Raw genomic sequence first — 6732 nt, 5'->3', positions numbered from 1 at the left:
TTCTCTTCAGCTGCAGAGAGCGAGAGAAGCACTCCCCCGCTGGGACTCCCCCCTTAATCAAATCAAGCATTTCCAATAGCAATTAATATTAGAGCATGCAAATTGCCCAGGAGAGCAAAATGACATTCCCTCGATGGACGCCTGGGCTTCAGCTCTATCTCTCGTCCCTGTGCCCCCTCTCCTCGGGGGACAGTGACAGTGGAGGGCTGGCTTGTTAACCGTGGCCTTTCTCTGTTACTCTGCTTTTACCATAAATAAAGACTGGATGGTCCCTGCTGCCCCACACAGTTAAAAGGCAGTGGAAGAATGTAACCAAGTACAACTTGAGTAAAAACTCTAGGTACTTGTGCTTTACTCAAGTATTTCATTCTCATGCCACTTTGAACTTCTACTAATCTACTTCTCAGAGGTAAATATTGTACTTTACTCCACTACATGTGCTTGGCAGCTAGAGTTACTTTTCAGATTACAGTTTTATACAACCTTCCTGTCCTGCAAAAACCACCAGATGTGTTGATTTCTTATTTTTATTTATTTTTTATAAACTTTGTGCAGTGTTTCTTTATGGGATGAGAAAATTCTCCTAATCACTTAATAAAAAATTTGACAACCTTCTTGGTTTTCTGTGACAGCATTAGTTACTAATTACTTCACAAATTTAATGTATGCACACAAAACATGAAAATGTAAAAAGTACAGCTGGAAGAAAATGTATTATTTACATTTTGATAATCTGACCCTTTTTAAATAAACTAAACCTAAACCTACTTAATGCAAAAAACTCAATCACATTTCGCTGTTTCAGATTTCTTAATATGAGGATTTTCTGCTTTCTAATTATAGAATTACAATAAAAATATTAAGTAGCTGCAGTCCAATACAAAATGGCAAAAAATGAGCCAAAGCTCAACCAACTGTAACAGTAAAACCCTGCTTTTACATTTATGCAGGAGTAATAATTATCTAAATATAACAGTCACAAGCACCCTACATTTTCCTTAATGTAGGCTGAACCCAAATTATAGGCCAAAGGCTTAACAGAGTAACAATCTGGTTAATTCTAGCCAGGCTTACTGTGCTTAAGTGCCCTCTATAGAAAATGGTAAATCCATTTGATGGTTGGCCATAGGGGGTCATCCTGCTCATTATATTCCACTGAGTAAATCTGGTGTTGACAATGAGAGTGAAGAGCACTTAGACCATAACCTCAGTCCCTACTGCTGTTAACCTGCTCTCTTGCCTGACCATGGTGTCGCACGGACACACCAAAACAACAAACAATCGCGCGCGTGCGCGCGCGCACACACACACACACACACACACACACACACACACACACACACACACAACCTGACAGAACGACAGACGCGCGTGCTGCCGCGGTAATGTCACGGACAATGGGAAGCAGTATTTGGCGGGTTTACCTCTGTTTGAAAAACCCGCCTGCACGCGCTAATTTTGGTGGGAAAAGGGTCAACAAAACCAAAACAACAAACATACACGCACACACGCACGCACACACGCACTCACGCACAAGCTAACAGAAGCAGACTGGTGCTAATTTTGTTGGGAAAGGGGCAAATGTTTTCACTGACCTACTTTTTCACTAAGTTAACTTTTCCACAAGTATTTTTTTCGTTTGGGTGATTACAATAATCTACTTTGTGAGTTCCCCTGAATACCCCGCATCCAAATACAACCTTAAATGTACAAACATCTGTTATTATATATACATACACCAAACAAAAACAAATCATTCACATCATAACAAACAAGAGAGAAAATAATTGTTGCCTTCCTACCTTACAAGCTGTCTTGAAGTCCAAAGGTGTCCATTCTTTGTTTATTTACATGTCTTTAGTCCATAGAGGTCCACCGATCAAAGCAATCAAAAGAGTGTCCTTGCTGGGAGTGTTGCCATGTTTAGTCCATTGCTTACTGTAGTAAGCTAACATCCTGGCCGACTGAATGTGAATTCATTGCTGCTTAATTTTCAGTCATTTGTCCTGAATAAAAAATGGTTCATGATGATAATGGTCCTTCCTCAACACACCGCACTTCTTCCTAGGCTACACACGTTCTTGTCTTCCGGCGCTGTGCGTGTTTTCGATGGTGCATTAGCTACAGGATTAAACTGTCTCCGAGTTTTTTGGGCGTACTTTGACTTTCGACCCTGGGAGCGCCCCTGATGTGCGGTTTGCCCTCATAGCGAAGAAGGCCAGCAGGCTTTGTCATGTGTCTTTGCCACCAACCGTCCACAGACATTTCAGCAGTCACGGCTCGTGACAGTCATTGCGTAATGTGCTGTATTTCGGTTCATATTTCGAGTGCAGACACAACACTGATATCACTGCAAAGCAAACAATCTCTCTTTTTTCCGCGATTTCCACTTACTCGGGCTGTGCAAAGTTGCAACTCTAACTATCCCGATCACTGTCACTGACATCTTGCGCGTCTGACGTCATCCGTAAACTTGAGTCTGCGCAGTAAAAATCTACGCAGTATCAAGTTCCCGCCCATAACACCCGTTCGACCAATCATGAGCAGCTTCATTAATCCAAGCACACCGATTGGCATACACAGCTGTCAGTTATGACGTTAAACCCCATTTCAAATTTAGACCTATCAGAAAACTTAACTTGTCTCAGAAACTGAATACTGGAAGGACATTTGCGGATTCATCACCTTCATTTATATTAGATCCATGATTCATCATGGACAATGTCTTTAAAGACTTAACATTATTGTGGGAAAATGTGGAATTTGGTTTTAGCAAAGTACTTAATACATAAATGTAGGTTTAGCAATTTAAAAAAAAACTATAGCCTATGTCAGTTTTCTGAAGGAAACTGAACATTATATGAAACCACTCACTGATTCGACTAACAAAAAGGCTATCAAGACACTTGCTATTTGTAGGTTTTACAACATTTTTAATTAATGTGTTATCCCCTGGCTTTTTGTTGTCATTTGTTTTTATATAGGTTAAATTGTATACTGGATTTTTATTACACTTTGTTGTGTAAGTTTAAATTTAAAGTCTCCAACTCCTTTTTGTTACTGTTGCCTTTTCGTCTAAATTGTTTGTTTTTCTTTGTATTCAGTTGTGTTGAAGCATAATTTCCACTATTGTTGCTAAATTTATTATTGTTTTTCTTTGTCACTGCATCTGTTCCCCGACTTGTTCTGCATATGTTTCATAATAAAATAAAATAAAATAAAATAAAATACAATAGTGTAGTGTAGTGTAGTACTCTCCGAGACAAGAAAATTCACTAAAATATTCACAAAAAATATTACTATGTAAAATATTCCTGTATGCAGTCTGTAAAACTTAAAAATTCTAAACACTGACCTGTATCGAACATTAAATGTGTGTGCTGTCCGTTACGAGTGTATTTTCAGGATAAAAAACACTTTAATCAAGATTAAAAGCTTTTTTGGTTTGCCTTTTAATAAACATTGTATATGTTAATGAGCCACAGTAATGAACCCACATCATCATAGTCGAGTTTTAGTGACTTTCAGCTCATTGTTTTGGTTTTATGGCCTGTAACTTTACTGTTTTGACTCATCAGCCTTGTTGTTTTGGGTGAAAAAGCTTTGATAAACCCAACATACACAACATGCCCAGTACCAAACTGCAGTAAGATAAAGTTAGTAACCAGCTGGTGAGCACAGTGGAACATTTAGCAGCTAAAGAGCCAGATAAAAAGAGTGTAAATATTGGAATTACATTCACCAGGTGGCCAGAAACATGACTCCAAATGAATGCTAATGTTGCTCTGTGTCTGCTGAATGTGTGAATAGACAACGTCTGGCTAAAATGATTATACAGTGTGTTCAGCATGTTTACAGTTTGGTGTGCTGCCCCCAAGCAATTTAAAAAAAAACTTGAAAATTAACACAGGTTTAATTGAATTTTTGCTCTCTTGTGGACAGCAGGGTTGACACTGTTTACACATTTCTAACATATTTTAGCATTGCTGCACTGCAAAATTGTGTCACTGTTTCCTATATATGCTGATAAAACCTTTGATAAGACAGTTAGCTGTTGAAAACAGACCAGCGGTCAGGTTTTTACAGTATAAACTGTGCATTGTTTTTGGAAACTGAAGTCCTTACAAACACGTTTTCATGTTGCATTAGACTGGATGAAGTAAAACTAATTTTCCCTTAAGGGGAAGGTGGTCAACATGAAAAAAATTCAATGCATCATCAAATGCAACACCAAATACAGGCGTTACTGTAGTGGAAAAATCACACTGTCACACAACTGCCAATACAAACACATTTGAAAGGAAACGAAAAGGAAACTATGGATTCCAGAGTATTGGCAGGATGTGCAAACCAGCAGCAGAATGAGTAACAGGAGAATCCCAGTGGAACTGGCTGTCAATGTGAAATGTGTACATAATGAGAAACAGGTAGCATTACAAAATAACTAAATAAATAATGTCTTCCACAAGTCTGGATAGGATTCCTCCAACTGCTCTGACTTCTCCCAACAGTTCAAAGACATGTAAACACCAGGTGGGCCGGGGATCTGCCCAGAGATACTGTGTATGGATGTGAGTGTGTCAGTTTTGATAAGTGACACCAATGTGAGGAAATTCATATATGCATTAGCCTGGTTTCCACATGTGATTATTCACAGGTGGCACTTTTTGCTCAGAAATGTATGGGGCTGGGAGGCATCAGCAGGTTTTTTGGAGATACAGTTAGGAAGCTTCATCCTAAAGTTTTCCATTAGTCACTTCACAGCTCTCATAAGCGGGTGGAGCTGCAATCCATCGGGATGAGAACCAGGCTAGACGAGCAAGGCAGTGCAAGTTTATTAGCAGAACACCTTTCATGTACATCAATGCAAGTTGCTTTCAATAATGCATTAAAATCACAAAAAAGAACAGCATAAAACATAAAAGTGTCAAACTGTCTGCTTTATATTAATTTCCTGGAGGTTTTAACTTGATACAGCATTAATGTATTTATTTTCAGTCACTTTGCAGCAGTGGAAAAAATTATAAACACATTTTAAAACTTATAAGGGTTTAGGTTTCATTTGAACTTTTGTGAGGGAGGCTGGAAGTTTTAAGCATCAAACACTTAATTTCCTGCATCCTTGTGAATTTTTCTGCATCAATTTATGGTGTAAATTTATTTAATGCTGTTAAAAATAAAAGTCCACTTTCTTGTTTTTATTGGGGTGGATGGAAATGCACATGTTCTGATTATTGAGGGGACGTGTCACCTGTGAACCTTGGAAATATTCACCACTGTCATTTTATAAAGTTAATGTGGAAAACATTTAACCAAAAGTGGCTTATTTACACATACAGCAGCCAGGTAGCAAGTAAGTGGGTCCGCACCATTTTCACGCCGGTGCACGCCTCCAAGTAGGTGGAGTCTGCAAACCATTTTACGGGTAAAATAGGCGACAGATACTCTGAATCCACCACTAAATTTGAGCGGCGAGAGCAGCATTTATGTCACTGTGACCACATGTCCAATACAAACACAAACAGATAAGGGGAGATTGACAAAACAGAAAACTCTTGAATCTTGTTCAGTCTTACATAAAATCATATTGTGAACATTACTGTCCATGTAAGCAATTATTTGTCCAATAGAAAAGCTACCATGGCTTTTGTCCTTTAGGCTGACAGTTGGTTGCTGCTGCTGGATGACAGATTAGACTCCATTTAAACAGCTTCAGCAGCCCTCAACGTTATATGTTAAGCTGTGCAGAAAACGACTACATATGAAAGTTTTTAAATGTAATCATGAATAATTGTATGAAGATGTATGATTCACACATGTTAATGGTTTTGATATTGTTGAGGAACTTAGAGTCCTTCACTGACTGCAGGGTGTCTGAATGTTAAGATACTGCAAGAGCAACACCTTGTAGATGTTTACACTGCAATGGTAGACACAGGTGCATGACGTGAAATTCACTGTGTGAGGACGAATAATTTTTCTGTTTTTGTTATGTCTTTGTCCATCTTTGTGTTGTACCAAGAGCTTCTCGAATCTGATTTATGTTGTCAATAAACTTATATATTCATTTAAGATCAACTGTGGCTTACTGAGTTTATTTATTTTTTCGTCAACATGAAGATTGACCGAGAGTGCAATTCTTTTTCTACATCACTCACTGCAGCATTTATTTGAAGTCATGTTTGTGTCCCCCAAATAAGGCTACTGCATGAAAAGTATTACAAATGCAGTAGATTACAGGCAAATACTTGCTTGAGCAAATGCCACAGACTGTCAGATCGTGTCAACACACAGATACATGCAGGCAGACACAAACATGCCACCCACACACGGCACATAATGAAGACACTCACACAACCTTGAGCTCAAGTAGCACACTCCTCCTGCACAGTTTTTCTTCTTCAAGCAATTAGGTTTGGTTCCTGCAGTGCTCATGTCCTCGTCATTAAGCTCAGCTTTGAACATGACGTCATGGGCCATTGAATCCGACATTATCAGTGGTAGCCTGAGCGATGTATTGGGAAATGAAACCGGCAGCACTCATTATAAGCTGAAGACAACCACCATGATCAATCAGCAGAATATTCAGGTTAAAGATATTTCAGCAGCTCTAACTGTGGCTCATGGACAAACCCTTTGATTTCTGCAGGAAAAACTGAACATAATCAATTTCATGAGACTCTCTTTCAACTAACAGGTTACTAAAAGAGTGGAGGTTGCTACATTTAGACA

The sequence above is a fragment of the Plectropomus leopardus genome, chromosome 3 (genome assembly GCF_026936395.1).
Source record: "Plectropomus leopardus strain MGB_pleo_1.0 chromosome 3, ASM2693639v1, whole genome shotgun sequence".
Taxonomy (NCBI): domain Eukaryota; kingdom Metazoa; phylum Chordata; class Actinopteri; order Perciformes; family Serranidae; genus Plectropomus; species Plectropomus leopardus.
This window is presented reverse-complemented; position numbering follows the sequence as displayed.